Here is a 25,953-nt window from a genome sequence, read left to right as displayed (position 1 = left end):
GTCTTTGATCTTTCAAGCTGTTTCATGGCACTCAGCGGGTGTTGCATGCATTAGTCCAAAAGAAGTTAAATAAAAAGCGCCCATCCATAAAAAAAGTGTCTCACACAGCTCCGGGGGGTGAACAAAGGCCTTCTGTATCGAATCAATTCGTTTTTGTAAGAAAAATATCCATATTCAAAACTTAATAATCACTTTAATGTAGCTTGCGCCAACAGTCCTACACGGAAACAGCTCCGGGCTGATGACGTATGAGTTCAGCACTGTGCATGCGCCAGTGAGTCTTCTGAAAACCAATGTTTGTTAACAGGAGCAAAGGAAGCAAAGTTTCCTTACTTTAGCAAAGGAAAACCAGTCTCCTCTTGGCTTATATCGAAATCCTCCGACATTCTTTTTTACAAATCCTCATTTTGTACTTTTAATTAGTGTTTTGTTTTGATCTCTCCACTGCATTTCCGCGTGTGCCACTTCTGAGCGGCGCATGCGCAAAGCCAACCTCATACGTCATCAGCCCGGAACTGCTTCCGTGTAGAACAGTGAGCGCAAGCTACATTAAAGTGATTATTACGTTTTGAATATGGATATTTTTCTTACAAAAACGTATTGATTTGCTACAGAAGGTCTTTGTTCACCCCCTGGAGCCGTGTGAGACATTTTTTTATTGATGGGCGCTTTTTATTTAACTTCTTTTGGACTGATACATGCAACACCCGCTGAGTGCCATGAAACAGCTTGAAAGATCAAAGACAATTTTTAATATAACTTCGCCAGGATTCGTCTGAAGAAGAAAGTCATATACACCTAGGATGACTTGAGGGTGAGTAATTTATGGGCTAATTTTCATTTTTGGGTGAACTAACCCTTTAAGTTCTGTTACAGCCACATTTTGTGCTTGCTCAGCTGTATGAGAGAAATGGGCGAATCGCAAGAAACCTGTCATGAGCTTGTCAGGGTCATATTTCAGCACTACATTGAAAGGAAGGGGGTAAAATATTTTGATGATAAAATATTTGGATGAAACCACATTTCTTCCCCTAGAAGTATTATCTTAATGAGAAGACATTTAACTTATTTTTTTCTTAACTTCTTCTTCATTCATATTGTTCTCATTTATGACTCTATAATTATTGAAATACAGTATTTTTGTACTACAAAATAGTAAATTGTTGTACAATACTTTAGATTTTAGACAAAAAATTTAGGTCAGTAAGATTTTTTAAACATGTTTTTGTAGTTTCACATCAAAAATACAGCAAATACAGTAATATTGTGAAATATTATTACAATTTAAAATACAGACTCAGTGTCACATGACCCTTCAGAAATCATTCTAATATGCACATATGGTAAGAAGCATTTCTTATTATTATCAGGGTTCTTTAATTAAAATTTTCATTAGATCCCAAACTTTCGAATGATAGTGTAATTTTATAAAAATCTAAATTGAAGTCAAATTAAAGGCAGTACAACAAATATTGCCTCGGTGTATAAATCTTTTACTGTTTATATAATCATTTATGACATTATGATTATAAAATATATATCTTTTTTAAATATATATTTAGGGTAAAATATGACTTTTGTACAGTTCTCATGAGATTCGCCTAAGAAGTAAATTTCTCTCTCTCTCTCTCTTTCTTTTTCTTTTTCAAGAAAGATTAGGCCCCTGAGATTATAGTATTTTGAAAAGTTGTTTGCTGTTCCTTTTCATTGCGAATATAAATGTAAAATTTTCTCCCGGCGCTGTCAGAATGATCTCACACGGCTTTGTTTGTGCCGCCAAATGGTTCTGGCTGTGGATATACTGTCTCTTTTACGAGAACCTGATTTCTCTCACCTTGTCAAGCACACCTTTTATTATTAGACGCAGCAGAAAAATCCTTTGTTTGTTTGTCTAGCTCAATTTCATGCCCTGCTTGGCACATAATATTTCAAACTGCGATTCTGTTGCTCTTGGTTGCATTAACATATAGATAGAAATGGAAGTCTTCTAAATATATCTGCCTCAGTCGGCACAGGAAAAGTGCAATGAGTCGTAGACGTTCTCATGTGGTTTGTAATAAAATAAATGTTGTACATTGATGCTTGCAGTGTTCAAAGGTTATGAGAGATACTTAATGCGTTAATGTTGCCATAAAAATTATTTTCATGTAAACTAGCACAGTCCCAGCGTAGTCTTCCAATTTTCAGATTTATTGATTGATTTCTTGTGAATTATTTTTTATCTCTCAGCCGATGCCGATGAGGACTTCCCTGAGCAGCATTTGCTGGACGTACAGAAACTCTGCAGTAAACACCTGCTATCCTCCTTTGTTTTACTAAAACCATAGAAAAGGTGAGTGATTCTGGCTTTCTTTCCTCCTCAGAAAATAGCTTTCACTGGCTTCCAATCCATTCTGCTGTTAATTAGCTGCTGAACCTGAAAACCAACTGACAGGGGAGCTCCATCCCTAATCACTTATTCTGATTGAACTTGGTAATTAGATGAAGGGATGGATGACACCCTCTATCGACAATATTTTCTAACCTAAGGGAAATGTTTATCTTTGTCTAATTAATTTGTGTTAGAGTCGGTTTTCCACTAAATTTTCACTATTTTTATTTTGTGTTTTGGTTTTCGGTTTCAGTTAAGGTTTAGTTCTTTTATATTTATTAGTATTTTTTGAAAAATTACTTTGTTTACAATTCATTAATTTTTTATTAGAACTTTTTATTTTTAGTGGTGTCTTCCAGAGCCCTTTTCCATGATTTATCTTTATGTACAAAAAGTGAATTGTGGTTGGTTGTCGAACATGTCAATCATACACCCCTTTCCTGTCTACCAGTTATTTTGAATAACTGTTAGACAGGAATAACAGTCATTTTTAAATAAATACTTCTATTCAGCAAGGACATTCATTCAGTTTGTTCAAAAGATTTTGTTCACAATTTCCACAAAAATATTAAGCAGCTAAACTGTTTTCAACATTGATTAAAATAAAAAGTTTCTTTAACAGCAAATCAGCATATTAGAATGAACACATAAGATTGGAGTAATGATGCTGAAAATTCATCACAGGAATAAATTAAATTTTAAAATATATTAAAATAATAATAAAAAAAATTAAATTGTAATAATATTTCACATTCTTACTGTTTTACTGCATTTTTAGAAGGATTAGAAAAACATAAAAAGTTTTGCCCTCAAACGTTTAAACAGAATAGTCTGTGCAATAAAACATGTAATTCAGTAACACATAGACAAATAGTAATTATGCATATTTCTACAATAAAGTTTAGTTTTGAATACGTCTCACACTTCGATTTGAAATGCCTGACATTTGTGAATTCAGGAGGAAACCCTAAAAACAAATGTGACAAATGCAAACAGAAGTGAATTATGTTTCTCTTATGGAAATGTACTGCACCCTCTGTTCTGCCATTGCTTTGCCTGTATTTAAAGCTCACATTATTCAGCACAAGACAGACAGCTGATCCGAGCAGCACCAAACAGCCCTGTTCAGTGAACTGGCATGTGTAATAGCAGGTGTTATAGTTCAGGAGGTTTTCTCAGTGAAAGTGATGCTGTGGTTTGTGACAGCTCTCTGACAGTGTGTAATTATCAACTGTGCTGGCTAGTCTGAATGGGTGAGAAGACTGTATCTGTATCTAAGAGACCTTAAAGAGATAGTTCAGCCTCATGTTGTTCCAGACTTGTGTTATTATCTTGCGTTCACTTTTTCTTTATGGAAAAGAGCAGCTCGGACATCATGCCTTTTGTGTTTCCCAGACATTATCTAGTGATGCCAGTAAATAAGTAATTTAGTTTTTCAGATTTGGGTGAATTTTTACTTTAGTACCTGCAATGAAGATGATACTTTTTTTTAGCCTTTTATCATGATGGTAAACTCTCTTTCTTTCTGTCTTTCTCTCTCTCACACACAGACCTGCTCATAGCTGATACATGTCTTGCTAATTTACAGCACAGACACACACACACACAGAGGCCGTAAGTCATTTTGGTTTCTCCGTGAGGGCTGTAAGTGTTTGTCTGTCTAGCTCAAGGTCAGGACTGAACGTGCGTCCTGATTGGATCGGGGAGGGCGTAGGCATCAAGCAATACCACACACATGCACAGACACCCAGGGCATCTGTTTCTCTATCTTATTTTTTCGGTCCTCTGAGGACAGTTCCATCACCTTGGAAAGTGGCTCTTCTGAGAGGGTGATTGGTACACAGGGGTTCAAAAGTAGAAAATCTGCTCTTGAGAGGAAAGAAAAACTCAATCTTCTATGTCTGGTCCCTTGAGGCTTTTCCTCCTCACAAATACACACAGTTTCTTTGTCCTCATCGAAATGAACATAGGCACTAACAGATTGACTCAAACAATCCTGGCCTGCGCTCTGTTATTTCTTTGCTACGTCATGAGAATAATAGACCAGTGCAGAAGGGGCTGTCCATCTCTCTGTCTCTGTCTGTTTGCATAAAAAATATTTGTAAAAGTATCTATCTATCTGTCTGTCTGTCTGTCTGTCTGTCTACATAATATGTAAAAAATATTTGTGCAAAATAATAGTAAAATAGTTTGAATAATACTTTCTCTCTATATACAATTTAGCTCTATATTCTATATAAAAATCTGTCTAATATAATCTTTTCTAATGTAAAATCTGTCTGTATGAATATCTAAGTGTAATATATATATATATATATATATATATATATATATATATATATATATATATATATATATATAGATAGATATATAAAATATATAAAATCATATAAAAGCAGAAAAATAAATAAAACCATAATGGATTTTAAAAAGGTGATATTTTTGTCAGTGTTTGTTTTATCTTTTTCTAGTCAATCTTGATGGTAGCAGTAATATCCCAACTGAAAATCTTTGAATTATTTTGAAATTGTGTTGTTTTAAGCTTATTTTCTAAAGGACCTTCTGTTATTCATTTTTGTTACCCTCGTTCCAATACCAGATCCAGGCTTTCTTTAGTGCTCTATTGAATTGCAGGTCATTTCTAATTGTGCATATTGTCTTGGACAGAGGGACACCAGATGCCGAGTCATTGCTTGGCATCTGTGTATGATTGATGAGGAAACAGCGCCAGACAGCAGCGCCTCTGCATTTTACAGTGCTGTGAAACTTCCCTTCGAGCTGGCAGCACAGGAAGTGGAGGAATCCAGAGGGCAGGAGGACAGCGATTAGTCTCTCGTCTCTTTAATAGCAGCCTGATTAGATTCCCATGCTAATGCTTGTTTTTCATTAATACAGAGTGTGCAACAGCCTCAAAGTTTAGTTGAAGGTCAAAAGTGTCACTATTCTGTGCCATGGATGCACAGTTGCTAAAGATGTGATCTGCTGGGAGGGTTAAAGAAATAGAAGAAAAATAAAATTGTGTCATGTAGACAGTTATTATTGTGTATATCACAAAAGGAGATGTTTTGAAAGATGTTCACACTGCACTTTTTTTAATAAAACATAAAGTGGCCAAAAGCTCCAAAAAGTTGCACTAATCTCATTCACATTTGCACATTCAAATCTGGCACATCAAGATGAGTGTCTTATAATTTAACACAATGTGCTAAGTTTGAATATGTGGAAATATAAATGAAATTTGACATCTAGAGGAAAGATTTTTAGTGAAGAATGACTTAAATTTAGGTCTGTTCCTCACATTAAGTTCAGGAGACTTAAGTTCCATCGTATCAAGCACTTTTATGTTGTTTTTTTGTTGTGTTCTGTACAATATAAGGGTGAGTAAATCAGTCAGTTATTTTCTATAGGCAGTCTGGTTAGTGACTAATGACTTTTTCCAGTATTTTTGAACTCTCATTGCAGAGAGGACAAAACCAACATTCCCCCGAGTTCAGATAGGATCCCATATTCACATCCCTTTCAAATAGTCTCTCTCTATCACTCTTACTTTATTTTCCATAAAGTCTGCGCTAATTTTCTGCTGACTCTGGCTTTAGTGAGTGTCTGTTCAGAGCAGGGTTGAACACTCGTTCTGAAGCTCCATCCTAGCCTTGTCTGTGGCCAGTCGGAGAGAGATTCAGGCTGGCGTGATGCCCGTTCTGGTTCTTGAGGGTGTCACTCAAGCCTCCCAAACCTGATCTCTTGTTAGGACGGTGCTGAAGGGGGAAAAGGATCGCTGAGATGGCATTTCCATCGTTCAGTCTTCTGTCTGAGCCGCCTCCTCCTCACGGTCTGAGGTCTGTGGTAACAGGAGAAAGAAAAGCTATAGCTGGATTAGCCTGGTTCAAGTTACCAGTCTTTTCCAACACATAGATGCTATTTTGGTCAAAATTTGCTTTTTTAAATAACTTGCATATAAATATTAATAGTACTGTTTGTTTTCAAATTCCTGTGGCTTGTTGCTGTGGTTTGTTGAGTTTGTATTGCGGAATGACATTTTGGTGGGTTGCTGAAATTGTGAGCAATTCATCAGAAGTTGTTGAGGTTGGTCAGTGTTCTTCACAGTGGCTGCATTGTTACAGTGCTCGGTGTGAGATGATGTACTCATCACTGCCAGTCCCATGATTCTCACTGAAGACATCCAAAATCACCTAAACTTATTATGATGAGATGTTTTAACCCTCTACCGCATGGTGTAGCCATATGGCAACATACTCTGTGTTCATTTTCTTGCCACTGTCTCTTTAAGAGAACATTCTCGTTTTTTTTTGTTGGAAAGATAAGAACAAACAAGGACCAGTCCGTGTCACTTCTACAAAAAAATCTAAAACATCACATTCACCTCTCAAAAAAGTTTTTATAAAATTAGTTTTTGGTAAATCATTCAAATGTATGTGTTGCCAAGCGGCAACACTGTGTAATAGTGGAATGACATTATTACAATAGTTTAGCTAGCTAGCAAGGTCAGCTGCAATTTGTTAAGCTGTAACAATAACAACATTAATACTAGTGAAATAATGTTGATTAATCATATGTTAATGGTATTTGTATTATGGATATAATCAAATTGAAATGGCAATTTTACTTTTGATTAAATATGAATACAGGTAACAGTACATCAGTGAGCACGGCCATATTCTATGGCAAGGTAAAGAAGAAAAGGGCAGAACTTGCTCTTCCTGCACATGAAAAAACTGCTGTGTGAAGTTTCATACATAAAAAAGGTGTTCTTTCAATGATTATTTGGGGGGGGGGGTGCTTATGTTCATAGTCTTCCTCTCAAGAGATTGCATAATGCTGAATTTTCATGAACTGCAATGTTTTTGGTTTTATGTCAGTGTTTTATGATACATTATATACAGTATTATATTTGTTTGAACTGTATAAATTTACAGTCTAAATAATATTCATGAAAAATGTAATGAAATTAAAACAATTATAAATCATTATTCAGCAAAAAAAAGAATGGAATTTGTTGTTGGAAAGTATGTATAAGGTGTCAATTATAAATAAGTGCTGTGTTAAAGCTTATAATAGCTTTTCTGAGGAAAAATATTAATTATAAGTAAGCTTACACTTATTCTAAGTTAGATCCACTATTGTATGCTGTTGCCGTATGGCAACATAACATAAAGTACCTTAAAATAATTTTTTTTTGCAAATTTTTTTTTTACAGTACTTCAAGTTAAGCCATTCTTAGAAAAGAAAAAGATTCAAATATTTTTTTCTATAGGTCTATCATAATGCGTGCGGTAGAGGGTTTTAATATATAGTTCCTGTTTTTATTCAGTCCGGGCTCATTGGAAAAATGTTTTTGTGGCAACATTTCTGAAAAATGTTTATGTTTCGTAGCACTTTCAAAATAAAATGTTCTGTGAGTGGCACTAAAATTGTGTTCAGTTTTATTAAAAACAGTTGGAAGTGAATCTGACTTATTACATTGGTTGTTTTATGCATCACGGCAGTTCGGAAATTAGAAGGTTAACTCAATTATGAGGTAAATTATTATAACTAAATTATTCAGGTCAGTAAGATTTTTTAAATGTTTTTGAAAGTAATGTCTTATGCTCTTAACGGCTTCATTTATTTGAATAAAAACTACTGTAAAATCAGAATATTGTGAAAAATTACTGCAATTGAAAATAACTATTTTCTATTTTAATATATTTTAAAGTGTAATTTATTCCTGTGATGCAAAGCTGAATTTTCAGCTTTATTACTCCAGTTTTCAGTGTCACATGGTCCTTCAGAAATCATTCTAATATGCTGATTTGGTGGTCAAGAAACAAACAAAAAAACAGCTGTGCTGCTTAATATTTTTGTGAAAATCGTGACACATTATTTTCAGGATTCTTTGATAAATAGAAAGTTCAAAGGAACAGCATTTATTTGAAATGTATATCTTTGTAACTAATCACTTTACTTATAATTTTGATAAACACAATATGTAAGATTTTTTTTATTAAAATATCCAAAAACCACTAGAACAGTGTTATATATTTTGCTGACTTCTGTACATACATTATCCCAAATGTTTCGAAGAATGTTTAAATCCAGAGAAATAAGCAATATAGTGACACGGACCGTGTCTATAGTGTCATTGTGTCGCCTGCTAATGACGTCATAACCCCTCGATTTCCGGTTTTGTTTTGTAGAAAACATGGAAACACCAAAGACGCTTTAATATGTTATGCGTTTGATTAGACAGGTGATGACCGCACAGAGTAGCATTATAACAGAACTTTCAAATGTATCTAGTATGATAAAACAGCGCTGCTTTACCCCACATACGCACGACCGGAAGGAGCGGAAACCGAAATATTAATTATAAGTAAGCTTACACTTATTCTAAGTTAGATCCACTATTGTATGCTGTTGCCGTATGGCAACATAACATAAAGTACCTTAAAATAATTTTTTTTTGCAAATTTTTTTTTTACAGTACTTCAAGTTAAGCCATTCTTAGAAAAGAAAAAGTTTCAAATATTTTTTTCTATAGGTCTATCATAATGCGTGCGGTAGAGGGTTTTAATATATAGTTCCTGTTTTTATTCAGTCCGGGCTCATTGGAAAAATGTTTTTGTGGCAACATTTCTGAAAAATGTTTATGTTTCGTAGCACTTTCAAAATAAAATGTTCTGTGAGTGGCACTAAAATTGTGTTCAGTTTTATTAAAAACAGTTGGAAGTGAATCTGACTTATTACATTGGTTGTTTTATGCATCACGGCAGTTCGGAAATTAGAAGGTTAACTCAATTATGAGGTAAATTATTATAACTAAATTATTCAGGTCAGTAAGATTTTTTAAATGTTTTTGAAAGTAATGTCTTATGCTCTTAACGGCTTCATTTATTTGAATAAAAACTACTGTAAAATCAGAATATTGTGAAAAATTACTGCAATTGAAAATAACTATTTTCTATTTTAATATATTTTAAAGTGTAATTTATTCCTGTGATGCAAAGCTGAATTTTCAGCTTTATTACTCCAGTTTTCAGTGTCACATGGTCCTTCAGAAATCATTCTAATATGCTGATTTGGTGGTCAAGAAACAAACAAAAAAACAGCTGTGCTGCTTAATATTTTTGTGAAAATCGTGACACATTATTTTCAGGATTCTTTGATAAATAGAAAGTTCAAAGGAACAGCATTTATTTGAAATGTATATCTTTGTAACTAATCACTTTACTTATAATTTTGATAAACACAATATGTAAGATTTTTTTTATTAAAATATCCAAAAACCACTAGAACAGTGTTATATATTTTGCTGACTTCTGTACATACATTATCCCAAATGTTTCGAAGAATGTTTAAATCCAGAGAAATAAGCAATATAGTGACACGGACCGTGTCTATAGTGTCATTGTGTCGCCTGCTAATGACGTCATAACCCCTCGATTTCCGGTTTTGTTTTGTAGAAAACATGGAAACACCAAAGACGCTTTAATATGTTATGCGTTTGATTAGACAGGTGATGACCGCACAGAGTAGCATTATAACAGAACTTTCAAATGTATCTAGTATGATAAAACAGCGCTGCTTTACCCCACATACGCACGACCGGAAGGAGCGGAAACCGTCGACTGTGGCATAATAAAAGCTCCGCTGCTCTCGAGCCATGTGTCACGCTCGTTCAGCGGCCTCGTTTCGCTTCGACGGCTTTCTGCCTCACCCTGCTTCATACTATGACTTTAATAAATCTTTAATACATTAGCTCATTCATGAACATGATTTCTGCCCGAGTTCCGTCGGATTCCATCGGCTGTGGGGATGAAGACCACAACTCCCATGAGTCCACACTCAGTCGGAGTCATCAAACTACGCCTACTTTGTTTGTTTTGAATACGCGCCCTCTAGCGGTGAAAACTTACATACTGTGCCTTTAACATCCTTACTGAATAAATGTATTAATTTCTTTCAAAAAAAAAAAGAAAGAAAGAAAGAGAAAAAGTAACTAATCTGAAATATATTTTCATTGGATGAGAAAACAAGAAAGTCCGCTGGTGATGTTATTTAGTAGAATTCCGTCATTTTCATTCTTGCTCTCCATCTGAAAGGGAAAAAGGAACATTTAAAATCTCTCTGAAGACATATCAGCAGAAACAGTGGCCCGATTTGGGAGGTGTGGTAAACAGTGCAGTAAAGACCGCAGAAGTGAAAGTCAACTGAGGGTAGATCTCTTTCCCCCCACCGCTCTGCTCTCTGCTGCCTGGCACTGTGGTGAACGTCCTCGGCCAAGTGCATACCAGCCGGCCTGGCCAGCAGCCCTGAGTCACCTCTTATTACATGAAAGCAGTATGCTGCGCTACAATGAGTTCAGCTTTATGAACCAGAATGAGGAGCATTCATTATCATGTTGTGAAACCTAAATTCACTTCATATTTCATATACACTGACATTCAAAAGTTGGAGTCTTTTATGATTTTACAAGATGTTTTTATTTTAAAACACTGTTCTTTTGAACTTTCTATTCATCAAAGAATCCTGAAAAAAATCTAACATGCTTTCCACAAAATTATTAAGCAGTTTTTAACATTGATAATAATAAAAAGTGTCTCTTAAGCGTCAAATCAGCGGGTTAGAATGATTTCTGAAAGATCATGTGACACTAAAGACTGGAGTAATGATGCTGAAAATGCATCACAGGAATAAATTACATTTTAAAATATATTAAAATAGAAAACAATAGAAGTTTTCACAATATTACCTTTTCTATTGCATTTGATCAAATAAATGCAGGCTGGGTGAGCATAAGAGAATTCTTTCAAAAACAATGATTGATTTGAATTCTTACGTCATACAGCCAAGACATTTGTTTGCACTCTTTTGTTTAATTTCAGTGATGCCAGTGAACATGATTTCATCTAGTCTCAATTTTCAAACGGAAAGAGCAAATGAATATGCTTCCCAGTTTGCCTAAATTGCGCTGAAAGTTGAAGACAATATTGCAGTCATTTATATACATTCACGTCAGTTTATTTTGGGGGATTTTGTCTCTTTTTATTCCACAGATGTAGTAGAGAGTGACAGGAAATTCTTGAGGAGAGAGAGCACGGCATGCACTAAGCGCACACTCACTAACCGCTGTGCGACAGCTCAAACCAATTTAATGTCTTTCAGAAATGTTTCATGTTGCCAGTTTTGAATTTTATACAGCTGACTAGGTATTGTTTTGGAAAAACAACCCTTTATCTCTTTTCAGTTATTCCTAGTGGCACTAAAGGATTTTATTTATCCAAATGAACTGCATGAAAGCTTCTGAACTAGGTTTGGTGACTTTTGTTTTGTGTTTAGCTGTAGGGTTTTACGCTATCCCAATAATAATCCACCTCCAAATAGACAAAATGTCACAAATTAAGTGCATATTGAACTACATTTACACTCTTTAGTCAGTCAGCCATATCTCCCTCATTATCTGATTACAATATATTTCCAGGTTTAAATACTTAAAAAACATTTTTTTTGTTTGTTTTACACTAGGCCAGGCAAATACGTCAGTTTGGTGCATCCATCTTTTTTCCAGAATGATTTTTACGTGTATTGGTTTGGACACAGTGAGTACATATGTGGATGGATGTGAGTGTATTTTAAACAAGAGTATATTCTGTCAATTCTGTGTAATTTTGGGTGACATTTAACAAGATCGATTGGACTTATAATGGCTTCTGAAAACAAACTTGTTTACGGAGATAAAAAGTAAGACTGTTGTTAGTCACATAAAAGTCAGCTAAACTAATCCATATAATTGTTTGGAGAGTCTGATATTTACTGTCCTTGCTCTCTTTAATTATTTACTGGCCAGTGTTTTGTCTTGTGCATAATGATAACTCTAATGGAGCTTGGAAGCTAATGGTTAGCGCACGGCTCTGAATATCAATGTGCTTTTTACATACTTCTTCTTCTGTCCTCTCACTTGGTTTGTCTTTTTCTCTTTTCACTTGCTGCCTCTCCCTCTGTCCCTTTCCTTTTCCTCTGTGGAGTTTTTAAAGAGATGCTGTCCAGATCGAAACCTCGTCCTTCCTGATCTAAAATAAGCCAACCTTGGGAGCAGAAGGGAAGGGCATAGCGGCATGCTCCAGTAGCTTCTGCCTTTCTCACTCTCAGATGGGCAGTGTTTGATATTGTTTTCAAGGCTGCTGTGAATGAAATAAACTTCTGTGCAGAAATGTATTATTAGGTGTTCTGTTGGTTTTTGTCAAACATTATAGAGTGTTGCTTTAATGTTAATTATTTCTAGGGGTGGTGTTATAACTAAAAATATATATTTTTAAAGGGGTCATATGATGCTGCTAAAAATAACTTATTTTGTGTATTTGATGTAATGAAATGTGTTTATGCGGTTTAAAGTAAAAAAAAAAAACATTATTTTCCACATACTGTACATTATTGTTTCTCCTCTATGCCCCGCCTTTCTGAAACGCGTTGATTTTTACAAAGCTCATCGTTCTGAAAAGCGAGGTGTGCTCTGATTGGCCAGCTATCCAGTGCATTGTGATTGGCCGAATACCTCAAGCGTGTGACGGAAATGTTACGCCCCTACCATACTGTGATGCCCTGTCCGGCCGGAGCGACAATTCAAAAACATTAAAACCCATTATAAACGAGGCATTTGTTGCATCCAGTGGGGACATAATTACAGATTATAATGAATTATAATGTATTTTTTACGCGTTGCGTTTCATCGCGCCGCGTAAACATTAAAACATGTCTGCATTTGTGACCGGAGAAATGACAAACAACAAGCGCTACTCTACACTGCTCAAACCTCACGTTTGAATCGTCAGTGACAAATCCTTAAAATTAAAACATACTGTGGCGAGGGGGGCGTGGCTTAGCGGGGTCTGCAGCGGGAGAGAGCGGTCGGAGACGAGCGGTGAGTAAGTAGGTCAAGTGCATGATGACATTCACCTGCTTCTCATTTCAGTGATTGGCCTGGAGAGACCGTAAAAAGCCCAGTTGGAACTGAGAGAGGGGGAGAGACAGACTGAGGTCTCAGTGGGGAGAGTCTGTGGCGAAGGGCACCGAGATACGCAGAAGTGCTGTATAAGTTTTGTTTTGTTTGGCAGTGCCAGAGCGCCTGCCTGTATTCGTTGTTGCTAAGGACGCTCAATAAACTACTCGAGCCTCAGTCACGCTGACTCCGACTTCTTCCTGCCCTACTAAAGAACCTCGTTACACATACTAACAGACTGTGAGTCAGAACAGCCTGCATTGTAGTCTACTCTACCAGGAAACAGTCCTCCATAAAATGTGCTGCACACAAATGAATATTTGGGTTGAAATGTTCTGGAACAGTGTTGTAAATACAACTTAACCACTGATTTCTAGTCGTGTCCTCTTTTGCAAGACCAAACAAAGTAGTTTCGCTTTCACAATGAAACACACGGCGGGCTAGAGTGAGCGGCGGCCGGAGGGCTTGAGAACGGGGCAGCCAGCGGATTCGACGAAGGAGCGGCCAGCGTGCTTGCGGCAACCACATGTGACGACCCGGGCTGGACTCCACTTCGTCCACGGTGAAAGCCAATCTGGCGATCCACAGCACGAAGTTGATGTATTTCCTCAGCGACCAGCACGGATCAGCTCTAGGCATGACGAAGCGGATATTGTCCTCTTTTGGAAGGCCAAGCAAAGTAGTTTCGCTTTCACAATGAAACACACAGCGCCAGTTGGCGACAGCAACAATACTACAGCGAGAATAAAAGTTACGCCTTCTTTCTTTGCGTGAACATTTGGGCGGCGTTATGCAAATCTTCACACATCGTGACATAGATATGTGGGGGCGTGTTAGAACGAGCCGTTTTAGGTAGGCATGGTTGACTTAACTTTTATGAAGAATATCTCTTTGGATTTGAAACTTTAGTCTTTGCAACTTTACAGATCTTCTTTATGCACCAAGAACTTGTAACGCTTCAAAGAGAAAGGAAAAATTGAAATTGCATCATATGACCCCTTTAAACTATAAACTGTATATATGCATCAATATTTTGCTCTGAAATGGCTTAAAATAATCATTTCAAATTGGAGGAAACATAATTTCAACCAAACCACCTTTTTTGACAAGTAGATACCAAATACTAAACCAAGTACAAACAAAATGTTTAATGTATTAAAATACAGTCATATTTTCCACAGTTTTGGAATAATGAAGACAAGGAATTTAATCATTTGTACTTATATTTACCAATATAAATAATAAACAGCAATATTTTTCTATATTTTTTACTTGCATGAATATTTATAAAGATTTACATTAGCCAGTGTTGTTATTTCTATGAAAAATTTAAACAAATATGTTAATTGAAATAAAATCTAAATATTGACAAACTTACTTTAAAACTAAAAAAAAAACTTAGATATGAAAAGCTGAAGTACTAAAATTGCTAAAACAAAAAAAACTAAATAAAAATATTAAACAAAAACAAAAAAATGACAAAAGCACATAACAAAATTGCTAAAACTAAATTATGAAATGAAAACTGAAAATCTAAAAATAAAACTAATTCAAAATATTAATAAATATTAAAATAGTATATAAATAATTTGACAGTTTTGTAATGGTGACACAAATTAGCCATTGAAGCAGAGATATGAATTGAATGCTATAAATCAGACTGTTAATAGCCAAAAATAAAAACACATTAAAATAGTTATTCTAAGTCATATTATTGCAAAATGCGCAATTTTGCTTGTTGCATTTACCGCCTTGCAAGCACTTCATTCTAGAAATGCAAATCTAGTTACTAGTTAAAATGTTTATTCTTGTCCTCTTTTCCAAGTGGATATACGTCGTAATTGTTCTGTTAATTTGTAAATTTGCTAATGAATTGTAAGATTGATATATATTTTCTCCTGTCTTCTCTCCTAGTGGAGAGGACTACTGCTGAGTTCTTTCTGCTGGAGGATGCAGCGCTGCACTTCACTTGTTTTATGGACAGGCATCTCTACCAGCCTCACCTGAGCGACGTGGACCTCGTGCTGGTGTCCACCGTATGTTTTCCTCCCACAAGGACGTGCTGGGTGACCACATCCCCTACTTTCAGGCCCTCCTCTCCCAGAGTCAACCACCGCACCGCATAAACCTGGCCTTTGAGGTGCTGAGAATCCAAATCCTCAGCTTCATCTATATCTATATCTATATCTCCATCTTTGAAGTCCTACAGGTGGCCATTGTGCTCCAAATGAGTTCCTGCCACAAGCTACTTGGGTCCAATGAGATGGCAGACACAGACAGGCAAGGCAATGTCTCGTCCAGTCAGATGTACAAGATGAAGGAGCTTGAGAAGATGTACACACAAGGAAATGGTACATTCTCTTTGCTTGTAGAGGGCAGTGGTGTCAGTAGGGAAGTTACGCAGACACAGTCATCTAGCGTCCACACCAGCCCTCGAGCCAAACACTTCTACAAAAAAGATGACTTTGGAGGGGGAGTGGCTAGTGGAGGAGGGCGGGGCTTATGTACAATGGAGGGAGGAGTCGGTCTAAATGAAGTGGGATCCCAGGATAGTTCTGTCTCCTTTAACAGAGAGCAGATTATTGTGGAGGTCAATCTCAACAACCAGACTTTGAATGTTTCTAAAGGGTCTGACGGCAAGGGCGTCACCTTAAGTACCTCATCCTTCCTCGTTCACCGTCGCGCCAATCTTCCCAATGCGGTGGAGGGTAAGGAACAGGATGATAATGAAGATGTTGGTGAGGACGAAGAAGAAGAGTATGAACACAGAAAGGAAGGGATGGAAAATTACAGCGAGGACGATGAGGATGAAGAAGAGAATAATCTCGACATTCCAGAAACAGGACGGACCAGCATGGAAAGACGGCGTGCCACGGACACCATCGCCATGAGACCGACGCTAAATGACACGACACTAAGGGAGGGGAGGAAGAGGAGTAAAGAGCAGGAGAGTCTGGGACAGAAGGTGAAGCTCGAAGAAAAGCAGCACTTTTCCTGCAAAAAGTGCCCTCGTGTTTTCAACAACCGCTGGTACTTGGAGAAGCACATGAACGTCACCCACAACCGCATGCAGATCTGCAATAAATGCGGCAAGCGCTTTTTACTGGAGAGTGAGTTGCTGCTACACCATCAGACAAACTGTGAGAAAAACATACAGGTACACACACTTGTCTGCATGTACACGTTAATAAGGTCAATCTTTAAGTCTTATTTTGCACAAGCATTTGGTGCAAAGTCAGAGTTTGGTTTGTTTACTTGGTGATTGATTCCTAATTATACAATAAAAAGAGAGACATGCAGGGATAGCAGGAGGGAGCAACAGTTAAATTGGACCCCGCAATCAAAACCGAGTGTGAAAACACTCTAATTTAAACACAAAACCCATTAGTAGGCCCACACAAAATTTGTGAACACAGAGCTGGGACACTCATTATTCACAAAATTCCAATTTCATAGTTAAATTAACCAATTTGATTATATATATATATATAATTTTTTTTAATGTCCATCAGAGTTATTATATTTAACAAAACTAAAACTGGAGCTACAATTAAAACTATAAAAAAACAAAAAAATTTTGTTACTTGAAATAAAATAAAAGTTAACTGATAGCTTTGCTATCGCAAGAATAAATTACATTTTAAAATATATTTCAATAGAAAATACATTTTTAATTGTAATAATATTTCACTATATTACTGTTTTATTGTATTTCTGATCAAATAAATGTAACTTTATTGAGCATAAGAGACTTCTTTCAAAAACATAAAAAAATCTTACCGACCCCAAAATTTGAATAGCATTGCATTACAGCATTGGTTAATATTGGATATATAAATATTGGATATTTAATTTTTCATGCTTATTTACTTTCTTTTTAACAGTAGACCATCATTTAATGCTTGCTTCAAGTTAATCTTTTAGAAACTGTTAATTCAATTTTTTTTAGCAAATCTCCAGATGAATACAAATTGTTCATACTGTACCTAATAATGTTATGATCCCTAAATTTAAAATAGTTTAAATTAAAAATAAAATGTAATTGTGTTTAAAATTATGCATTTTTGTTTAAAGGTGGATTATGTCTATTCTCTTCTGGTACTCTGCTATGAATGCATATTGCAGAGCAGAATGATAGACCAGAGATATAGGCGCAAACTGTATTAGGGTGTGGAGAACAGCTGTTTTCTGCCACTAAAGCAGGTCTGCCAGGCCATTCCCACCTCCAACTCCATTTGTCTCTGCTGTATGGAGCACTTATGGGGAATTCAGTCTAATTAAGGAAATTGTGCTGTTGTGCTTAATTTGATATAAATTAATTTTAAGTTAGAGGTGCCCTTTGCAATATTCAGTCTTTATTTATTTTCTGCAGTTCTCGGTACTCTCTCAGAATGATAAATTACTGTTGTGTTTTCCATCGACCCCTAAGGGAGAGCTGTTTAGTCTAATGACATTCATTCAGATTCTCTGATCTTTGTAGTGTGTGACTTGTGGAAAAGCTTTTAAAAAGCTGTGGTCTTTACACGAACACAACAAGATTGTCCACGGATATGCTGAGAAAAAGTTCTCTTGTGAAATCTGTGAAAAGAAGTTCTACACCATGGCACATGTCCGGAAACACATGGTTGGTGAGTACTGGGTCATTCTGTCAGTTTTATGTCATTCCAAACCCGAATGAATTCTTATTTCTCACAGTAACACAAAAAGTGATTTTTGTTTTTTAAAGAATATTCTAGACATTCGTTTTCTGTGTCATGTAAGTGATTAAGGGCTGAAGCTGTTGAAGGAAAAGTTCACCCAAAAATTAAAATTTACTCTGGATTATTGTGACGTTTTTATCAGCTGTTTGGACACTCATTCTGATGGCACCCATTCACTACAGAGGATCCATTAATGAGCTAGTGATGTAATGCTAAATTTCTCCAAATCTGTGTGAATAAATAAACTCATCGACATCTTGGATAGCTTGAAGGCAAATATTCATTTTTGGGTGAACTATTCCTTTAAGATTCCAAACGGCAAATAAATGGCTTATTCTTATAATAAGACCACAAGTCCATATGCTAGATTTGTGCAAGGAACAGAATGAAATTTAATTAATTATTCACTGAAAATCTTTTCACATGCACTTCAGCTGTCCAGAAAGATGTATCAGTGTCTGATTTGTGAATGAATCACTCTTTTGAGTCGGATGTTTACAATGAATCAATTTATCTCCTGCACAAAACTGGTATGAATGAAGCCTCTGCTTTGCAGGCCACACCTTTAACTTTAACCTAATCCGCATTGGGCATTACATTAACAAATAAACTGGTGAATCCATTTTAACATCAAAGAATACCACCGCCTGTCACAGCTAGGTGGCCGTCAAGATGCTGCAAAATACAGCAGCTCTGTCATATGCACAAAGACATATTGTTGTGTAAATTAACCTTAGGCAGATGTAATAAGCACACCCTGGCCTTCATACCATACGGTACTTTCATCTCCTGAAGTTTGATCTTCCCAGAGCTTGGTCCAAAACAATAGTGAAATACCCAGCTCTGTTTTGAGCAGGGGAAAAGAGCCGCTGTGACCTTGCTTTACCATCCAGGAACAGACTAAGCCGAGGACAGAGGCTGTATTGTTTAATCTGCCCTGAGAGCAGAGAGGAAATATCTTATCTAGAAATGCTTCCTTCTACCAGAACCACTCAATTGGCTGTAGGGCAACAAGTTACACTTGCTCATCTCACACTGACAGCAGAGTATGTGCAGTAATAATGCAGTGTCTTATTATACACTAAACCGTGTCACAAGCTAACGCTCTTGTTATCTTTAAAATGAGCAATGAGGCATGTGATTAAGATGTTAAATTAAGTTTTTAATACATTTTATTATCAGTTAATTGTTACTATGAGCATTCTGAGGCAAACAAGAAGCAGACGTCATTTTTAAAATAGGATTTTTGTCTGTAATTTTGTTGCAGCTCACACTAAGGATATGCCATTCACTTGTGAAACGTGTGGGAAGTCCTTCAAACGCAGCATGTCTCTTAAAGTGCACTCTCTGCAGCACTCTGGAGAAAAGCCCTTCAAGTGTGAGGTGAGTTCAGTCATGCGGATTATCAGTCGTAGGCCCGAGAGATTCAGGTGTTGCATTTTGTGTCTTTTTCTCAGAAAAAGTCAAGTTTCCTTTCAATTCACATTAGATCTTATTAGAGTAACCATGTGCACATATGTATACTACTTTTGGGGAGTCGAAAAAAAGTCTCTTGTGTTTATTTGATCAAAAATGTAATTAAAAACTCCCATTTAAACCATTTATAACCATTTTCTAGTTTTCTTTCATTTTCTATTATATATTTTTAAATGTAACATTCCTGTGATGGCAAAGCTGAATTTTCAGCATCATTACTCTAGTTTTCAGTGTCACGATCCTCCAGAAATCATTCTCATATGCTGATTTGTTGCTCAAGAAACATTTCTTATTATTAATGTTGATAACAGTTGTGCTGATTACATTTTTTTAATGGAAGACAGTATTTTTCACTATTTTTGATGAGTAGATTAGAACCAGTCTTTTAAACAGTGTCCAATATTTTATCATTTCTAACTTTGTGAAATGTTGTTATCCCAAATCCAATTAGATTTAGTACCAATACTATAAGTAGAGGAGCACAGATGTAAATTCTAATCTACTGTATCTGATGCTGTTGCTCATGTTGTAGAACTGCAGTGAAAGATTCCAGTACAAATACCAGCTGAGGTCGCATATGAGCATCCATATCGGACATAAGCAGTTCATGTGCCAGTGGTGTGGGAAAGACTTCAACATGAAGCAATACTTTGATGAACACATGAAGACACACACTGGTGAGAATCACCACTTTGGTGCCCATCATAATCACAGTCAACACCATAGTAATATATGACTATTTTTTATTATAAACAATTATAATACAATAATAAATAAATATAATAAATATTTATTGTTATATGTAATATTATTTACCTGCATTTACTACTCAATTATTTTAAATAATTATAATATATTAATAAGATATAATTATAATAATTAATTAATAGTGATAATTGTTTTTTTTACTATCATTAAAAAATAAAATTGGCTAAAAAGTTAATAAAAAAATAATTAATATATTCTATAATATAATTAATAGTTCTTCCATCTGTTTGTCTGCTCCAGGAGAGAAACCATATATCTGTGAGATTTGTGGAAAGAGCTTCACGAGCCGGCCCAATATGAAACGGCACCGCCGCACTCACACTGGCGAGAAGCCGTACCCCTGTGACGTCTGCGGACAGCGTTTCCGCTTCTCCAACATGCTCAAAGCCCACAAGGAGAAGTGCTTCCAGGTCAGCAACCCTGTGGTATCTGATGCCACCAACCTTGTGGCCCTGGACCCCAAGTCAACTGATATGGGCACACCAGCCAATCAGTTACCCAGCCACCCCATGACCCCTCCCGATGAGGCGTCCAGTCTCCACCAGGTCAAGTCACTACCCTTCGTTCACTCTATCGTAGGTCTTCCATCTTTGGCTCTGTTTTCCACTGAAAATGGTAACTCTGGTAACAACTAGTTTTGAATATAAGATTGAAGTTCCTTTGATTGTTTATTGTCTGAAACCCAAAGCTTGCAGTAGCTCCTCATGAACTTTTTGATTCACATCCAATGTGAATCACTCTCATAGGGGTTTCCAAACATGCTGATTGAGGTCTAAGACTTCCAGCGGGTGTTTGAACAGTGTGTGACACTGAATATTCCTTTTAAACTGTGCAAATTTTCACTTATATTATTCTCATAGAGATATTTTATATACTGTTCAAATAAGCTTCTCGTATTACAGAAAGAAATGTTCTCATTATTTTTGTTGTTTAATGCATTTTTGTGAGCTACAGGATTAGCATTTAGCATCGCATTTCTGCATTTCACACACTCTTGCCATAGACTTTTACGCTTTGTCGGTTTAGTCTAACCAGTTGAGATTCCCATTAGCTGCATTATGAAATATAGATATGTACTGGGCATGAGCATTGCAAAGTTTTGGAACAGCTCTTCAGCCAATAAACATGTAGTAGCTGTGTCCCCCTGCCATAACCAAATCCAGATGTATTGCAGTAATCAAATTTCTTTTAGTTTATATGTTATTACTGAATATGAAATGTATAATCACTCCAGCACCTTATTTTTAATTGTTAGATGTATTTATATTGTCCTGTCTTCTTTGTCTCCTGAAAGTTTAAAGTTTTGTCACATGGGCTTCTCTGTGTATTTGCAGAGGTTTGTTTTTAGAAGCGTCTGTGCAGGGCACAGGTGCGACAGATGGATTGTGTTCAAGTTTATATGTAGCAGAGGCACTTGAGAATAATTGATGTTTGACACCTAAAGAAATAGTTCACCCAAAAATTAAAATATGCTGAAAATGTACTCCCTCAAGTCATCCAAGATGTAGATGAGTTTGTTTCTTCTTCTCAACAGATGTGGACAAATTTAGCATTACATCACTTGCTCACCAGTGGATCCTCTGCAGTGAATGGGTGCCCTCTCATAAAATAAGCTTAAGCGGGAAAAAAAAAAAAGAAAAGTCATGTTTTGGACTGTTTTCGCGTAATCTCTGCATATTTCTCTCCTGATTCAGACAAGATGACTTTTTCGCTGGAGAAAGTAATATTATGGATAGAGGACTTATATTTTAGCCAGAAATAATGATTTGAAGTTAAAAATCTCTTGATAAATTTGTTTCTTACAAACATGCAGCTTTTGGCTTTACAAGATGGTAATTGTTGGCCTGGAGTTGTGTGAATTACTTGTGGATTATTGTGATGTTTTTATCAGCTGTTTGAACTCTCATTCTGATGGCACCCATTCACTATAGGCAATCCATTATTGAATCCAATGTAATATAAGTGATGTAATGTAAACTTCTCTGTTTCTATGAAAAGACAAACTCATCTACATCATGGATGCCCTGAATGTGAGTACATTTTCAGCAACTTTTCATTTTTTGGGAGGACTATTCTTTTAAGGAATCCCAAAGAAGGATGTTTTTGCAGTTTTTTTTCCTTTTTCTCTCTATATTATTTTAAAACTTCCAGAGCACTTTACTCTCAGTGTTGGCCATATGTGTAATGGCAAAATCTGAAATGCCTAAACCACTTGTGAAGAAATGAGTGTGAAAAGGAGCGTGTTTTATTTGCACGGAGGCAATATCAATCCTGGATGAACACCAGGATGCGTTTGGTTCAAAAATATTTTTGTGTTGAATATTTGAAATGCTTTATGGTACATCAAGCAGGTTTATCAGCTTGCTTTTTTTTACAGCAATTTATCATCATTATCATCATTAATGCTTTCACTTTTTTCCACTTTACACTATTTTATGATGGTTTTGAATGACAGACAGCCCAAATAGCTTATGGAAAGTGGAAAGGGTTGATTAGCCAAATGATGGAAATCATGTTTTTGTTTTGTGCCCTGAAAATGTAATTATGTAGCAAACTATTAGACTGGCCTTCTGGGACTCATGTACACTGTAAGATGGTCCTGTTAAGAGGCCACAGAATCTGAAAAGAGTTTATAGAAACAATTTCCTTACCCAATGTCAGAGAGGATTTATATAAACAAAATATAGTTCAAGAAAACACTCTAACAACTCTAGGATCAGTAAAATGTAGTAGCTATAATAGATATTATCCTATATATATATACATATATATATATATACAGTATATATAGACATACACACCCACTCAAACATATATATGATATATATAAATATACATAGTCTGTAAATAAATTCTGTGTTTCCTGTCAGTTTTTGTTTAATCAGTTTCTTTGTTTACATTCTTTATAGAGTCAATTGAATGTGATGAGATGTGGAGGTCAGCACTCATGAAAGAACTTGCAAGATGGAAATGATCTTAAATAAGGATTAAGCTCTAAATTTGACTAATAAGTTCTAAATTGGATCTTAAATTTACTTTAAATTGTTCACGGTACATCGGTCATGTTCCTAGGTTAAAGAGCAGGTCATATGGTATTTTAAAGTGTCCTAATATTGTCCCTATAGTCCCCTACAACGGGTTTAAATGCATCTAAGGTCAGAAAACATTGTCATTTTCTCAGAATATACATTTTTTTATTAGAGTCATTTGCCAATGATTTCTAAACGATTCGTTCCAAGCAAGTTCAGAGCAAACCCCTCCCTTCCATAAGCCTGCTCTGCTCTGATTGGTCAGCTGGCCAAGCCTGCTGTGATTGGCACAGAGAGGAGTCTTTGAGCAAGTTAGTGAGCGCTACCATTGACAAAGCACCTTTGTATAAAACAATAATATAGTGCTCCAATCCGTTCTTATAATAGTGACATAAAATACAAAAAAACTTATGCAAGCGAATCGTGCCCACAGCTAAAGTTTAGCTGCTAAACTGTGAACACTTAAAACAATAATGGTGGATACGTTAGCCGAGTGCTAAAGTGACTAACTGAGGAAACAATACAGTTTGTAAACCAAAATATGTCTACTGTAATGTTTGAAGAACGACAGACAAAAGACGCTCTGTCTTAACTTTTAATCAGAACGCAGAACAGCTGTATCACAGGCGAACCAGCCTACTCACTCGCCTCTCCCGCATTAAAGGGGTCATATGATGTTGCTAAAAAGAACCTTATTTGGTGTAATGAAATGTGTTTGTGGTTTAAGGTTCAAAAAACACATTATTTTTCAATCGTACTTACAGGTTGTGCTTCGGAGAGCTTGTTAGTCCAAATTAAGAAGATTAGAAGCCAACGAAGATAAAAGCCAAGATTAGAGAAGCAGTCCTTGGTAAAATGACATGCACACAACAAAAGGTTCAAATTGTATTTCTGTGGAATTCTTGAACACGGCGTCTTCTCGACATGATGTAAATACACTAACTAGCGGAAGTGTTTGTGGGCAGGTCAGACTCTGTTCATATTTCGCGGGCAGGCAGGGATTATGCAAATATATTACCCAGTGACGTATACCGGTAACAGGCAAAAGATTCGAAAATATGACGACTCATTTAGGCGATTCAGAATCGACTCTCTTTTGAGAGACAATATCTTTATTTATCATGCACTTTTTTGATTAACAACTTTGCAGATTGTTTTCATTTAAGGATAGCTACGTTATAATCGGCAAAAGAGATATTTTTCAAAAACCCATATGACCTGCTCTTTAAGAAAACCCAGCTTAATGCAGGTAATGGCAAGTGGTTTTAAATGGTATGTGTTTCTTTAATACGTTTTTGAAAGTCCTGACAGAATGGTCAGTTAAAGGGATAGTTCACCAAAATTTAGATTCTGTTATCGTTTACTTACTTGTTTATTTTAGATTCTGTTTATGTACTTAAAAAAAAAAAGAACGACATTTTTTTTACTGGTGCTGTTAATTATGGAAGAACATTTCTGCCACAGAATAAAAAATAAAAAAGGTAATTGCTACCTATTTTTTTAAAAAAAAGTCATAAAAATAAGTCATAAAAGTCAGAATCGAGTTTATACATCACAATTCTGAGAAAAACAAAGTCTGAATTGTGAGATTAAAAAGCAATAACCTTTTCTTCTTTTTTTAAATACTGTGGCAGAAATGGGTTTCCTTAATAGCAGAAAGCCCAAGCTGCTACATAAGTAAATAATGACAGAATTTTCATTTTTGGCTAAACTGTCCCTTTAAGGTTGGAATGTAATTGCAGAAGTTCTAGAATCTATTTTAAAAAGCAGAGCTGATTTAAACAATTAGATTTGACCGTAATTGAAATAATTGTCAGAAATCTGCATTGATCAGTATATATTTATCTCTGTAACTGAAAGTCAGTTTGGCGGTCATGACCAGCTCATTGTGGAGGCACTATAACAAACCTGCCTTAAGTGTGTAATGCAGTAGAGTAGCCATGATCATGAATGTGTAGATTGAAATTACGGTGGCATGGTTGAAGTTAATGGTGATAATCTGAGCAGAGACCATCACCAGGAGGACTTTAAAAATGACTGCTTTTTTATTTGGTAGAAATCCTGCCATAACGTTATGCCAGATGATGATTGTTCAAGCCTTTTTATGGTTTTGCCACGAATTGAACCCTGTTGTTGGTGTTCTTTACATGTTTTTCATATTGCACCTTATACCCAACAGTGTCCTCAAAACATTGAGGATGCTTGTTTTTTTTAAGCCCCTGTTAATATAATGACTTTCCCCAGAAAGTTTTGTAAGATGCATATAGCACTTGCATTATGGTCGTATAATAATTAGAATTACCACCGAATTCCCTTTTTACTTAATTTTTTGTGTGCACTTTATTGGAATATTAAAATTGTGGTACAACAAGTTTTGGATAACACAAGTTTTGTTAAAATGATACTGCTGAAGGTTTTTTATTATGCCCTTCTTTGTTTTTTATTTTGTTCTTTTTTTATTTCTCTTTCTCTCTCTGTTAAACTAAAGTCTTATTATATTTTATGTAAAGTGAAATTGCACAGAGGTAAATACTCCTCCATCTCTGAAGATATTGCAGTAAGTAAAAGGCCATTGAAGAGCTCAATGATTAAATTTAGTGCATCTGAAAGAACACG

General features: G+C 35.8%; 1 pseudogene; it reads left to right on the top strand.

Moving 5' to 3' along the window:
- The window catches only part of LOC107584950 (zinc finger and BTB domain-containing protein 47-like), a 26,208-nt pseudogene extending 4,416 nt beyond the window's left edge, over positions 1-21,792 (top strand).
- The last annotated feature ends 4,161 nt before the right edge of the window (positions 21,793-25,953 follow it).

This window comes from Sinocyclocheilus grahami, unplaced genomic scaffold (assembly GCF_001515645.1).
Source record: "Sinocyclocheilus grahami isolate Dianchi unplaced genomic scaffold, SAMN03320097.WGS_v1.1 scaffold65.1, whole genome shotgun sequence".
Lineage (NCBI taxonomy): Eukaryota > Metazoa > Chordata > Actinopteri > Cypriniformes > Cyprinidae > Sinocyclocheilus > Sinocyclocheilus grahami.
Note: the sequence above shows the minus strand (reverse complement) of the source record. Positions and strands in the feature narration are given on the sequence as shown.